This window comes from Microchirus variegatus, assembly GCF_963457635.1.
Source record: "Microchirus variegatus genome assembly, chromosome: 1".
Taxonomy (NCBI): Eukaryota; Metazoa; Chordata; class Actinopteri; order Pleuronectiformes; family Soleidae; genus Microchirus; species Microchirus variegatus.
This window is the reverse complement of record NC_139802.1, coordinates 13622327-13638393: the sequence shown is the minus strand read 5'-3', so window position 1 is coordinate 13638393 and position 16067 is coordinate 13622327.

Below are 16067 nucleotides of genomic sequence, written 5' to 3'. Positions count from 1 at the left end.
AGCGCTCTTTGACAGAGAGACTGAGAGAGAAAAGTGGGAGGGAAGTGAATGGGAGGGAGGAAACGAGCGAGCGAGAGTAGGGGAGTGCTAAGGGGGGAGGGAGGAGGAAAAAGAAGGTGCAGCAGCAGGGAGAAGTCGGCAAGTGAGAGAGAGGAGAAATTACCAGACCAACATTTATGCTGAATACATTCTGATACTGATGTCATATAATGATTGGAATTGAGAAACACAGATGCATAAAAATAGCTATCAACTTAAAAGCAAACACATTTTAGATTAAATATGGAATTATTTCAGTGAGTTACATGTCACCACAGCTAAATAAGCAGCTTAGAAATTAGAACAAAAAATAGGGGGTGAAGTGGTGGGTCACATTTGCTCAAATGCTGTATACAGAGCTAAAACACACTTTGACCCAAATAACATCATCTTAGAATCAAATGCAAAATTACTTTGAATTACTTACTAAAATATTAAGTGGCTAGTAAGTTCATTGTAGGCAAGTTTTTTTTACATTCTATTGTAATGCCATTTCTGAGTTGCCGTTTGCTATTACAACTGTGAAAATCACATCTGCTTGTTCAGCTTTGATGGGATAATTCCACAATTAACAAGGTTAATTCAAAAGGTATGAAAGTGAGCCATTGAAAAGTGTTTATTTACGATGGTTTATCACTTGCATAGTTCCATTACACTTCAAATATTAGGGTTGGGTATTGCTACCAATTTCCTGTATTAATCAATTCTCATTGACAATTCAAATGTTAACCCTTAACCTGTTTGTGTTCAAAATATAAAATGTAGAAAAACACAATCTCACAAGAGATAGTCTTGTGAGATTTGTGCAAGGGATACAAGAAATGGCACATCAGAAAACATCAATCTAAGGATTGTACAAATCAATAACAGATCTTTCAAATTAAGATTGATATGCATCAGAAAATCTATTTTTTGAAACAAAGCTCTAGGGTAAGCTGTGTAGTACCTCTGTAATGCTCAGGATTCACCCTGCGGCTGACTAGACTGATTCCACGCTTAAGATTGGATTTTCTGAAATGTCAACAGAAAAAGAATGATCAGAAATGTACTCATGTCAGTCACAGCATTCTATTGATCAACTGCAAGTGTCAGAACTGTAACAACTTTGTTTCCTATCATTTTCTTTAACATAAAAAGGTGCAGATCAGTGATTAACTGCATTTGCTTCATTGCATAAAGCTGTGTGCATCTCTCAGCAGGCAGGCAGACCTCAGCAGAAGAGCTGCCCTCTGTGTGACTCACAGCACACTTGTTCAAAATAGTCAACCCACATCAGTCTGACACTCCCCACCACCACCTACCACTTCTGACAGAAATCTACTGCGAGTTGGAATAACCCGACCACATATTAATTTAATCAATTAACTATCTGCAATTTCCATGAACTCTAATTATCGTAATCTCTGAAAGTTTGCATCAGCCATGGTCTTATACTGGTTCTATAAAGAAACAATTTGCCCATAGGGATCATTACAGCTTGATTTAATCTAGTTTAATTAGTATGTGCATTCAATCTGTAGAATTTGACCAATTAAAAAAAAAAAAATCAAAAATTAGACCTATTAGACAAGTATAGCTGTTTATGAAGATAATAGTAGTGGTGTGATTTTATTACAACCACAGGGCTGTTAAAAAGTAGATAAATAAAAAATCACGTTCTCTCCCTTTCCTCGTCTTCATCACTTGCACATCATTAGCCTCTCGTTCACCTCCTTACTCTAATCTGTTCCTGCTGCCTTCACTTCCTATTTCACCCTCACACATTTCCCTACTCCCTTTTCCATGATTTCCCACCAATATCTTTCCTGCAGCCCTGATCTTTCCATTCCATTTCTCCACCCTTCGTTATGTTCCCTCCCTTAAAATGCAACATTTTACTTTCTCTCCTTTAAAATCCTCTTTCCCACATTCAGACCTTCAACATCTGCCTTCAGTTCCCGAGTCTCGATGTCTCTCTTACCTCATGCAATATTTTCCCCTTACACCATTTTCCACTCCAGTGTTATTTTTCTCCACATGCCTTTCATTTTCTTCACCTTTCATCATGCATATTGGCAAGCTTGATCTCAACCTACTTCCATCCTCTACTCTGGATTCTTTTTCCACATTTTTCCTTCAAAATTAGTTGAGAGACGTAACCAAAACTGGAGCAATGGAAATGCAGAGAAAAAAACACTTAAAACTGCCCAATCTTAATTGAAGTCAGACGTTTGGGCACATTTTGGGAAGTCTATGATAAGTCTGAGTTGCTTACAGTACATTTAGAACAACCAACACCAAATCCAGTAGAAAAATAAATCGGCATCTTCAGCTTTCAGGGAAAGAGGAGCTTCTACTTAGATAAACAATTTCTGTGATCAACAACTTCTGTGAACTATGTTCTAAAAGCAAGGTTTTTCTCTATGGACTTTGTGTTTTTGCAAACTCCTCACTCACTGTACCAAACTTCCATTTCCAGTTGGAAGATAAAGCAGTGTAAATATTTTTAAGATATTAGAGTTTAGCAGGTGTAGATTTACTTTTTGCAAGTCATATCCTTGTGTCCCTGCTGCTGCTTGCACATGAAAGCATGGCATAGTCCAGCTGAACATATGGTATGCATACTGGCTTACAGTCACAGAACCATTTACCAATTTTTTCACAATGAATATATATATATATATATATATATATATATATATATATTCCCTTACCACACTGTACGATATATTTACCTTAACAGCTTTTTTTGTAAGAGTAGAACATAATACAAACATGGAGTTTTGTGCTACAGTGACAGGCAACATCCAAAGTAGACTGACTGCAAATGCACAAAAGGTAAATAGGCAACTGGCAGGTATTGACCTATTCAGGGTTAAGTGGAGGTCAAGAAAAGCCCAACACTGTCTCTCAGTACAGCTCCCCCAAACACAGACACACAGTACAGTACACTTGCAGTGATTACTGAACTGGCAATTTTCAATCAGCTAATTTAAGATGCATCAATACTGGTCAGCATCGCCTTTGCGGATTTGTGGGTACTTTGGTCACCAAAAACCTGTTTTCAGCCATGTCATGCAGCGGTCTTTGTTTACCAAGTCTATGTTACAGCATTGTGTGAACCAATTTGTGGCAACAGCTTCAATGTAAAGGATAGTCATCTATATTTAAAAGTTACACACTGCAGCTTTGAGTGTTTATTTATCACAAGTCATATTCGCATAGCAACATTCAAAACTCTAATGCATGTCACACGTTTTCCTAATAGTATGCAGCCTTACTTTGGTGCTACACAAATAAATATGGTTGATTAAATAGTGTGAGATACTGTAAGAGACGTTAAACACTAACTATATATTATACTATATTTTGGAAGCTGTGTGGGATTTGGAGTCCACAGTTTATATAGATATATATATATGCATGTTACTACATACAAAATATACATTTCTTAAAAATATAACCTGTTTACCTGTTTTCCTGAGATCACCAAGCCTCAAGCTCTGAAACAATTCACAGGTGATTGTGATTTAATGCAGCATAACATGCCTAAGTTTGCCTCTTGTGCTCACACATAATTCACATATGCTTAGTGTGGACACTAATACTTAATACATTCAACAACAACAACAACAAAAACGTAACCATAAAGAGGTACAAAGACGACTACACACTCACAACAAACTGTAAACATCTTACCTCTGCAAAGAGCAACGTTTCCCTTCTAAATTCTGTCTCAAACCTCGAATGCACACAGGATGAATCAGAACGAGTTAACGATCGTTAGCGTTTGGCTAAGTCTCTGCCACAGAAGCCAGGACAAACACAGGTGTAAAGCATTAATATAATTACTGGCACTCGTGAAAAGCACGGAGCTAAAACACCTGGGGCTTATTCCTAGTGGACTAGTCCAAATATCTGCTGCTGTTTGGGTTGGGGGGGCTAGCTAATGCTACAACAACGAATAACCGAGTAATAACAAATTATTATTATTAAGAACAATACGTTTTTTCATATGAATAATTTAGCTCGTTTTCCCCTTTTTTTTATTTTTTTTAGCTAGCAGGTGTTTATTTTTTTTATTTCTACAACTGTCCAGCAGAGGGCACATGGCCCAAATAAAATGCAGTATTTGCTTGACCTATGAACTCTCTGAACTAAATGATATGAAAGTGTTATTCAAAATTATCAAGAAAACCCAGATAAAATTGAGATTATATTTGGTTTTGGGTAAGATAATTTGATAACTCTTGGTTGCATTTGGTGACTTGACACCCTCCAGTGGATACTATTATTTCTTAACACCTTAGTTTCTAGTTTTTACTAGTGATGAAGGTTAGAGAGGGTGTTGAACATGTGATTGAATCACAATAGCCACTCCAAGTTATTCTGTATCTCAGGGCTTTACCTTATCAGTACTAAATAAATACACATTGATTTGAAAAGAAATATATATTATATTATTTTTTCACTATATATAATTGTAATCCTTCCTCATTCCATCTATCTCAGCCTGTCAAGTGTGTCTTTCCAAGAACTAGCTGCGCTTGCATTTAACTTTTAATTGTCTGTATGAATTGAATCCAAATTCAGTGTGTTCTAACATCATTACCAGTGAGTGTGACGTAAGGGTTTTGTGGTTATATAACTTCTTAGTTTAATCAAAGCAGAATTGTTTAATTTCTGGCCTTTTTAATTCAGGTTTGCTGCAGAATAGCTTTGGGTTTATTTACAGTACGTGCCACGTGGGAATCATAAACACAACAAGGGACTTTTTAAACACAGGCAATGACGCTCATTCATTGACAAAATCAAATGTATGGGTCCTATGCACAGCAACCATTTCGACAAGTCACAGCATGAAAGTCACAGCCGTAAATAAAGATATTAATGATGGCTGTGTTCCATTTAGTTTCCTAGGTGTCAGGGTGCATGCTGGTTCACTGGCCACCCCGTCCTGACTTAGATGAACTCAACAGAGCCACCATTAATGTGGTGAGTAACACCAGCAATTTTCCAGTTAAAACATGTCAAAGGGGCTGCTGTGCAAAGGGCCCATTTGCTGTCTTGTATTGTCTCATGAAGAAGAGAAGAGACTCAAATTAGCATGGCATGCAACATTTGCAATATCCATGGGCAAGATGTGCAAGGTGCATGTATGGAAATTCAAAGTAGTGTTGACTTAATTTCCACACTGCATCACAGCTAGTGCAAGGGAGGAGTGTAACACCTCATGTGGAGCATAAAGAGGTAGAAGATGGATGGATGGACGGATTCTGCCCAACCCTGATCCTCATTTTATTCTCTAACCCACCTGTGAAATAAAGAATGACTCCATTTTCTTCTTTTTAAGCACGAATAGGTATTTTGTTGTATTTGTCAAGGCTAAATGGAAAGAGGTGTATGTACGTATTGAGGAGAGTGTGTATACGTATGCACACACACAAACACACACACACAATCATCCCTTCTTGGAGTTTCTTGAGGATCTTCTTTGCCTGATTTTTCCACCCGACACTGCTGATGGTCAAAAGACTGCATCCTCTCCCTCAAGTATTGTAGGAGATCTAAATCACTGTGCATGTACAATATACCTCCAAGGCATTCACATATGTTGCCCTGGCAACATTTTTTCTCATTTTGTTGTTGTTGCATGACCATCTTGACGGGAGGAAATGCGCCTCAGACAGATGTAAGAAATGAAATGTCAGGTGTTTCTTTTATGCCTACATGAAAGTGATCACTAAGCTCTGCTGAGGAACTAACAAGCGGTGCCATATAATGGGGAAGAGACAGGAACATCATGAGAATGCACTCCCAGTCTTACAACACTGTCTGGAGGAGCTATATGTTCACAAAAATGTCTGCACATTTAATTCTGAAATCTTTCCTGCCAGGTCCACAGCCAAAATACATTTCAGATATCTGCCTTCTTGATGATTAACCCCTTATACCTTAATGACAATGGTGAATGATTTGTATTTAATAACCGCTTTCCTAGTGCTGATGACCACTCAAAGCGCTATACATTACAGTTTTTCCATTCACCCATACAGGCCCAGATTAAAAACAAACATGCATACAGGGACTCAAGGACACATCAGTGGACGTGGACATTTTCATTCATTCATTCATTTATTTATTTGTTTTCATCTTATGATAAAAGCTAAATACAAAAGTAAGGAATGTGTTCAGAGAGGTTTGGAAGCCACTGATTTATGCAAAATGTTAAGAATATTTTCTTCAACTGAGGGTTCTATCACATTCTAAAAGAGTTGGTATTTAGTTGACCCAGTTTGGGAGTTGCAAAACAACCAATTAGTGAATTAATTCATATTTCATATTCCTATATTTTCTTTTTGTTAGTTTTGAACATGTGTTTATTGATTTATTTTTCCTCTTAGACACGCTATACAGACGTGTTATACATAATCCTATATCCACTCCCAATTTGCTTTGTTTTAGCCTCCACCAACACCACCTTCAAAGTATTCCACTATGTTTTGCTCCTTTGTGATGGGCAGGTCCATAAGAATGAACCAAAACATTGTGGCTGTCCTAATTAATTTCACCACCAAATAAAAGTTCTAATTTCACCTACCAACTGCTGTGGCTGTATGCCAAGAGTCACGGTCAACTAAATAATTCAACACACAAATATTCAATTTATGTTTTTCACCTGTCTAAGAAAGGTGACAATGGCATACTGCATTGTACTGCATAAAGAAAAAACACTAGATAATTATGGATATTTTCCTATTCTGACTTCATTATTTCAGCTGAAGGCACTTTTCCGACAGATGTGACCCAGTGTCTCGGCAGCAAACCATTTTATTAGCTGATTGACAGTCACAGATCAGTTCATTAGTGGGGGAACTGCAGTAAATAAAAACACCCAAACGCAAACGGTCTTTTTGAAACGTCTGTCATTACAAGTAGAATGGAGTGATTGGCATCCAACAAACACAGAGAAGAGCAAACAGTTGCTTCTGTATCTTGCTAAGCCTTGTTAAGGCTAGATGTCCTTTATATAGAAAATAATTTTGTTTAAAGACGATTTTAAACTGTTAACGTCATTACTGGTATGATACCGTGTATGTTTTTGTATTGTATTGCATGCCATTATTTGTTTTTTAATTGTTGATTTATTTATTTAGTTATTCTTGTCTATAATGCTGTTTGGGATTGATGTGGTTGTGGAACTTACAAACTGAAACCACCCTCTTACAAAGGAATCAGCAGGGGACCAGTCAGGGACCTATGAGGGTGTGGCACCAGAAAATAGAGACAGTAACGGAAGGCAGGTGGAAGGAGACATGGTGGACTGTTCCTGGGTGATTGGCCAGACTAAGGCCCCTCCTTATACCTCCCCTAACCCTAAATTTTTGCCCTAACCCTAAATTTTTGCATGTTCTCGTGTATAGCGGAGCAAGGGGAATGCGATTATGCCCTTATAATCAACCCTCAAAATGTGGTGAGCTCTGATGCGGGCTTAAAACGAAGTGGAAGATGAAATTACCCACGATGCTTTGCTAATTCAGTGAGACGGCTGATTTTTTTCAACAAAGATGGCGGCCACATCTGCAGAGGAACAATTTTGGTGTAAGTATATTTTCGCAAATAAGGTTACACGTTACAATGTCAAAATGTGTTGGAATATGTTGGTTTGACATACATCCAGAGGACCGTTGAGCTTTGAACACTGATGTCAGAAAATAACTGACGATTTATGAAAGCAGCTAGCTAACTAGCTCGCGCCACGGGTGGAATTGTCAACATGTGACTTAGGTTAGCACGTTCGTTATGTTCACTGCGCTAATTTGCATATAGTGATATCCCAATTCCATAGGGAAGCCACTCCCCTCAACAAGGGGAAATTATGTTTGAGGGCACTCCAAACCAAGTGGAAATTTTAAGGGGAGCAATGGAACGGGGCCAAAGAATCGTCCAAAACACCCCCATGATAATGCTCTATGGACCAAAATACCCTGGATTACTGAGGCCCCACACTTGATCCAGGGCTGTAGAAGGGGCCTGTCAGGGAGTGCCTGGGGTCCAGGCCTTTACCCATGGGGCCCAGTTGGACCAAGTTTGAACCCTAACCCTTGCTGTGTTTGTTTGCTGCTTTCTGGATCAATGCTGCTGCTGTTGGGTTCCAGGTTTAATAACAACTCAAACATCATTACATCCTGCTCTTGATGAGGGCCAGCTTTTGTTATCCCATCCTCCTGAATATATTTTGTTTGTTTATTATTTGTATTGCCTTTAAGTAGGATTATACCTGACTTGACTTTCTGACAGCTTTTTTATTTTTACTTAATCACAAAATCAAACCCTCAAAATCTAATCTAATATGTTTGATAGAATGGATAAAAACAGTTTTTTTTATACATTTCAGTGCAATTTCAATGCAGTTGCACTTAATCTAACAAAAGTTAAGTGCAGTAGAGAAACTTTAACTTCGAGTGTCAGCAACACCGAGTATGGCTGCAAATGGTGCACCTGTTGTACCACACGGCTAACAGCAATAAAGCGCATACACACACACACACACACACACAGGCACAAATTTGAATGTGCTAATGAACAAAGTCTATGATTAAAGCCTTGTCGTTAAGGGTCACAGCTGCTCGGGTTATGGGCACAGATGTGACTGTGATCCAAGACACTGCTAAGAAAACACCTCCAGCCTTCATGACAAGCTTAAACAATAAGTGACACATGTTAAAAAGAGTGGAGAAACCAGAACCAAGTGTATGTGTGTCCTATAATGTAGAGTGAAATACCTGAAACCGGTGTTCTATTAAATCCATTTTGCTGTAGGTTAATGACAAAATAAACATAATTCTAGATAGTGATTTATAATATCAAACATTTGTTCAGAGGGGTTTATGGTCTCAATCACTCGTTTCAGGTCTTCTTTAATACAGCATGATGTTCATTTTATAAATTATTAATGAGAATAAGTTAGACAGCAAAGTCGCCTCAGGGCATGGCTGTGGCGTGATTATCACCACACATGGTGACCCATCAGTCCTCACTTTCTCAGTAAGGTCACTTTTTGACACATTATGCTAGGAGTCCCACAATACTGATTCTTAAAAGTGAAGTTTTGTGTCAAAAGATTAACTTTCCATTTACTTTTCCCTTACAGTCCCCCCGACATTTATACCTGTCATCTCTTACCATCCACAGATAGAATTTTTATGAGCATTTCCATATATTTATCTAATCTTTTCATCTGTTGCATGGCATGATGACATGAAAGTGTCTTACTATAGTTGCACTTGCTCTTTGCTTGGGAAAACAAATATTCATCATACTTACATGTCACGCTCACCAGGTATCCCAACAGCGCAGGCTATTTTCAACCCACTTTTCAAGCTGAGATATCGTCTCAGAACTGCTTCTATTTCATGCTGCGATGCCCTTGCATCAAATACCTTGTGTTTAGATGAGATTGAGGCCAGCTGCAATAAAAAATAGAAATCTAGGTCTTCTTTTAAATGCCAATGTGAACAACTTTGGTTTGAGGCCAGGGTTTCTCACTCCTGATCTAGGGGAGCCACTTCCCTGCATGTTTTAGGTGTTTCCCAACTCAAACACACCTAATTCAAATGGTCAGCTCATCAGTAAGCTCTACTGAAGCCTGAAAACGACCCATTTATTTGAATCAGGTGTGTTGGAGCTGGGAAACATCTAAAACATGTAGGACAGTGGCTCCCAAGGGCCAGGAGTGAGAATAACCTGGTTTAGGCCCACAATACTTTAATATTTCTCATGCATGTTGTTATAGAAGCTAAAAGTGTGTATTGTGGATGTATGTATGTATGTATGTATGTATGTATGTATGTATGTATGTATGTATGTATGGATGGATGGATGGATGGATGGATGGGTGTATAGATAGATAGATAGATAGATAGATAGATAGATAGATAGATAGATAGATAGATAGATAGATAGATAGATAGATAGATAGATAGATAGATAGATAGATAGATAGATAGATAGATAGATAGATAGATAGATAGATAGATAGATAGATTTCTACCTAAGTAACTTACTTTCTGAGAGAAAAGAAGTGAGTGCTTGCTTAATCAAACCAAAAGTTGAAAGTGATTAAAGCTAATGGAGGTGACGGAGTGGTTTAATAGCGGTCTAGTTTGTCTATAGCTGATTCAGTTGTTACATCAGATGATGGTAATTAGGCCTCTAAAGTGGTGTTCATTTTAAGAATCATAAACTTTTATTTCTCGCTGATGAAATGTTCTGTTCTAATCAAAAAACTGTAGAAGGATCCCAGTGGCCTTACCTCTATAGGGAACCATAGTGGAGATGAGTATGGGAAAATGTGAAGGATTGTTTATGGAGAAATTTTATCAGATAAAGTCGCTGGAATACCATGCTGATTTCATCGCCTCTTCAGTGGACCTTCATTTGAGCCCGAGTTGTCAAACCATTCCTTTGTGTTGGAGTTAAAGATTATTTATATTCTGCTCCGTTCAATAAAATTGAATAATAAAAAAGAATAGAGACAGATGTATCCATCTAAAAAGATCAATAGACCTATGAAAATCTTTAAGAGGAAGCAAAAAAAGATGGAAATATTTGTGAAACCTCAAACTCACTGTATCTATGGAGGTGAATGTTTTGCAGATTTAGTTTGTCTGAGCTCTTGGTCTCTATTCATACGTACAGAACATTTCACATCACAACGCCACAAAGAGGTTTTTATATGACAATAAATACAATTGTGTGTTTGGAAGTTCATTCAAACAAATTGTATCTTCTGTTTTTTTGTTTTTTTTGTTTGGTCAACAACCAGCAACTGTTGTTGAGAGTTGGTGAGATGTGAATTGAGTTTGTCTTTTGTCTATGCAAAGACTCTATAATGAAAAGGCCACTCAATATAATATAAATGAATACCTGTGTAATTATGTATATGCAGTGCAACGCAATGAAAAAGATATATATACCATTTTGTCAAAGCACAGGTTGTGGCTGGTTGGTGAGGGATGTGTTGCCACTGTATACACACTATGTTTGTGGACTCAAAAGTCTATTTCTTGAAGCTGCAGTGAAAGTGGGGGAAAGACGGTGGTGTCCATTATCCACGGGGGAAAAAACTGTTTTTCTGTGAAGCATCCAAATATTGGTGTCTATTTGTCATTAGTGATCTCTATAGCAGGGAGGATGAATGGAGCTATTTTACCACTGAGAATATACAATACGGAGTCCATTAGGCTCCTTTGAGTCAGAGGACAGGAATAGGCAGTGGATCGAATTGTGAATGAGCATGAAATCAAGGTGAGTGAAGAAAGCTTGGTCAAAAGAGGCAGTGCACTAAAGCTAACAGACTGTTATGCGTCGACTTCAAAAAAAAAAGAAAAAATAAGGGAGATAAAACTTGGATTAAAGATACTGTAACTTGCAGGACACATAAATTATACAGTCAAATAACAGTTGTACCTGACATATGGTACTCACATGTGCTCTTATTTAAAACACCTCTAAATTATAACAAATCAATCACATCTGAAAACAAGAGACATGAGTTTATTTTGTCAGAGATGCCTAAAGAATTTGTCGACATCTGAGGATCAGACCCCATAAATGTTTTTGAGACAGATGTGAAGTAAATCAGAAATAATATTATCTTAATAACTCTGATTATATATTTTTTTACACCTACATACTCTACAGGTTTGGATTAGTACTTTGATAATGCAAAATACGTAGGTGTGTAATGTGTGGTGTTTTCCATAAGGTCAGCGTGAAGGGCATTTTTCGTACGACGTATTTGAGAAAGTGAAGTGTGACAGTCGTCGCAGATGCATTCATTATTTTACAGTATTAGAGGTTACCAGTGAGGATATACTTGAATCGGAGACCTGTGGAAAGTCACAATTCTCAGGGGTTAGGGTTAGGGTAAGGTTAGGTTCTCAGGTAGAGTTGGAATAATAAACATGTTTGATGTCGATGAACGTAGATGATGAAAATGCCCGTGAAACTAAAAATGACTTCAATTTCCATACTCCATTGAACTTGAATTTATTTTATGTAACAGGTTTTTTTTCTTTCTCATTTTTAGTCCATTTAAACAAAAACAGGTATGTCATTACCTCCGTTTTATGTTATTTTTCATGGACATAGCTCCATGCTGTAAATAGCATATTCGTGGAAATCTGTTTTCCACAAATGCTGAGTGCACAATGAGCCGGACTCATCAGCAGTAAAAGCAGAGCCTTTCATCAGATCACACTCTGCATTTGAAGTGTGGACCAAGAGACGCAGACAAAACTGATAAGTGAGTGTCAGAAAGCAAGAAGAAAAACCTAATCTTCAATTTTAAAAATCCTGATGGTGGCATATGCTGCATCATCTTATAGAGAGATCTGTGACCGACTTGATGGATATAGACTTTGAATTTGACCTTAAAGAGATGTTTAAAGGTCAAATTCAGGCGTGATTTAACTTGATCCATAGTGGCTTATGATCGATAGAGTCCTTTAGTTGTGGCACAGCAGAAGTCAGGTGTCAGACGTGAGATGCACCGACTTGGCTGACGGGTTCACAGATGAGTCCTGGCAGTGTATTTTCATGACATCTCGCTGTGGCTACAACAAGTTTTGCAAGAGTCAGATACAATTTGTGTAGTTGTGTTACTTGCTATGAGAATAGGAACATTTTCCACTTCAGTTCATATTAGTTGTTTGTCTGTCAGACTGGTGCCAATGCCAGTTAATCTCATCAATCTGTTCAAATTAAATACACAAATCAATAAATGATCAAACTATGTCCTGCCAGATCTCCCTGTATAAAAAAGGCAGCGTTGGTGATCTCATTAAGCTTTGAGTTAAAATTTAAAATACAATAAATTGAATACAATGTATAGATCTCACACTGACCATCGCAGAGCTCTCCTCATCAAAGACAGACATCTGCTGATGATCACCAGGACTGAAGCAATGACCTCATTACAGCATATTAAATGATTATTTCTATGCCTTGAAAAGAAAAACAAGAAGCATTATCATAAATGATTGGAATAAAAGACACTTTAGTCAGCAAGAGCTTTTCAATTGTCTGACTATATTGGAAAGGTCTTCTCACAAAATAAAACTTCAGTGCTTTGTCCAAGCACTCACTCACTGTCACTTGGAACAATGTTGTTTGCAAACACTCGTCATCTCCACATACTGTTGTTCCTCACATTGTGATGGCTTTGTTGTTGTGACATCAACACAGACATACTAACAGCCTGAATGCCTAGTGACCTTTCAAAGGAAGATTTGTCTTCTTTTGCGAGTGGTATTTAGACAGAACGCATCTTACATATAAATTTGTATTTTCATCGCGTTGATTTACATGGGAAAAACCATGAAAAATGTATATCCACATCTTACTGTTGGTCAGACTCTTTAGAGCAGGGTTTCTCACTCCTGGTCCTGGGGAGCCACTGTCCTGCATGTTTTAGGAGTTCTGATTTAGAGACACTTCACAATTTATGAAAATTCCAGTGTTAATTATTTCTTATTCTCATGAGAGCAATTAAACACCGCCACTAACTAGATCTGAGCTGGAGGCAACGTGTTACTTCTGTAATTAATCCAGTAAATACCACGTTGCAACATTAACAGCTGCAATGTGCAGTAGGAGGTGACTGGAATTCTCATCCGAACACACAAACTGTATATAAATTGTATGTTTATTTTGTGTGTGCAGTTTTTCCCAATAAAAGGATAAATTGTGCCGTGCCCATTTAATCTGGTTAATATCTCCCTCTGGAACAACGAGTCAGCTTTTAACAGTAATATGATCTTGTGCCTGTGCCAAAAGTATCACTACCATTTAATCATCAGTGAACACTGAAGCCAAAAGTGCTGCGACATGTTAGCAGCAGAAAATCCTCACGTCTTAGTCAGCTACTTTGAGTCAAGAGGGTAAAAGGGGTCCTCAGTGAGGACACTCCTTTCCCTTGGTATTAATTGGAAGAAAATGACAACGGTTCCAGCCACTAACCTTTCAAATGATTGAACCTTCAGAGGACAGATTCGTCTTAAGTCCTCTCCTCTGTCAAGTTCCACTTCCCTGCACCCTGCTGAAAACATGAAGAGTAATGGATTAGAGACAGCAATAAAACACCAGTGCCCTCATGAGAAAGCACAAGGAACTACAACTCCAGCAGATGGACCAATGTGCTCCTCTGTTGCATCTTAGAATTACTCCTAAGAACCCTGCTAAGAGTTGACTTATGAGTAAAAAAATTCTTATGTTTGAGAGTAGGACTAAGTTAAAGTAAAATGGCACTCTAAGACGCTTCATAAATACAGCCCCTGGTTTCACTATTGGGCTTAACTGTGTTAGTTGTGAACATACAAAAAAAGTGGATAATTAAATAAACATGCATTGACTTTTCCTCAAGCAAGAAAACACATCTTGAAACTTGAAATGTAGGTTTTAAAAAGTTTATTAAAAAAATAGAAAAACTTACATAAAAAACAAGGTATACATCTATACATGTCCGTCATTTACAAATGACAATCCATACCTAGTGACACAGATTTGAGCTGGGGATTTTAGTTTGTGGCAAATGATATGTAACAACCAGTTGAGTTTGCTTTAGTCGGATTGCTGGAAAGCTGCACTGAAAACAAGGATACAATGCTAAGGATATCATGTTTGTCTCAGCATATTACAACAAAAAAAAAAAAATTCTGAATACATGACTTCAAAGTCAAGTTGTCAAACACTTAACCAGAGCTTGTGTAATGGTGAATCTGTGACGTCCCAAGCTCAAGTTCTCTCATGGATTGCTATATAATTTAAGTAGTTTTGAAACCTTGTTTTAGACTTTAAATATGGAGACGAAACCCCCTGAAAGGTACGGACTTTATACACAACCGTTTTGTAATTTAAAAACCAAAGAGAAGAGGAAATAAAATGAGGAAAGATGCGACATGATGCTAATGCTGGCAATCGCCGACTGCAGCGTCTGCTCCTGGAGCATACACCGCAAACCTATATGTAAAAATAAGAGGCCAAGTAACCCCGACAGTGCTTACAGAAACTTTGAGAACTTCAGCTACAGTCAGGGCAAAGGGCAAATTTGGTCATTTACAAAGGCAGTTAAACTGTTGCTTTAACAGAATCTAAGAAGATATAAGGCAGAAAACAAGCATTTTGCTGGTAATAAGTAGCACCAACTGTTTCTGAAACTTAGTGGAATACTGCTCAAGGTGTGTTTTCTCAGCACAGACTATGGTCCATCAAGAGGAAAAGCACCCAAAGACACAAACCACTGAGAAGTGTGATAAGTTGACAATAAGAACTAGTGGTGGAAAGAACATTTCGACAAGCAAATGGCATAAGTTCAAGTGGTCCTAGTGCGATGGTAAATTAAACACAAGTAAAATGTTGGCATTAAGGGATTTTTGGCACATTTCTCACATTATACTACAGCTCCCCCTTCCGCTGGAAAGCGGTACACATATACACACAAAAATATGCACATACACACACACACATTCCTTTAAGGCCCTTAATTCCATCTATTGCACAAATCAATGTAGACTAGAATCAAAATGAGAAAACCTGCAGTGGGGGAGAACCCCAAAATTAAACTAAAATGTGAAATAAATTAAATAAAAGCAAGTCATTATTGCATATCAATGCAACAAACTTAAAATAAGGTGGCAATGTTCACAGTACAAAAACATAGTGCCAACGTGAACAAAAAGAAAATTCCCTCCGTGACAAAAACAGAACACAAGATAATGACCAACACACACAAAAAAAGGAACACTTAGTACATTCAAACAAGTCATCACAGTTTAAGCACTTGAGACAAGGTCCGTTTTGTGCCGTAACACCGAAAAACATCAAGTCAGCATTGTGCTGCATAGATAGAAAGGTAGTGCTTTGCTTCAGTCCACAAGTACAATTCACAGATGATATCCAAAGCCATAACAGCTCAGAGTCAAGAGCATTCTGATGGGGAGTTGCAAACAGAAGACCCAACAAGACCAAAGAATCCCAATAAAGGT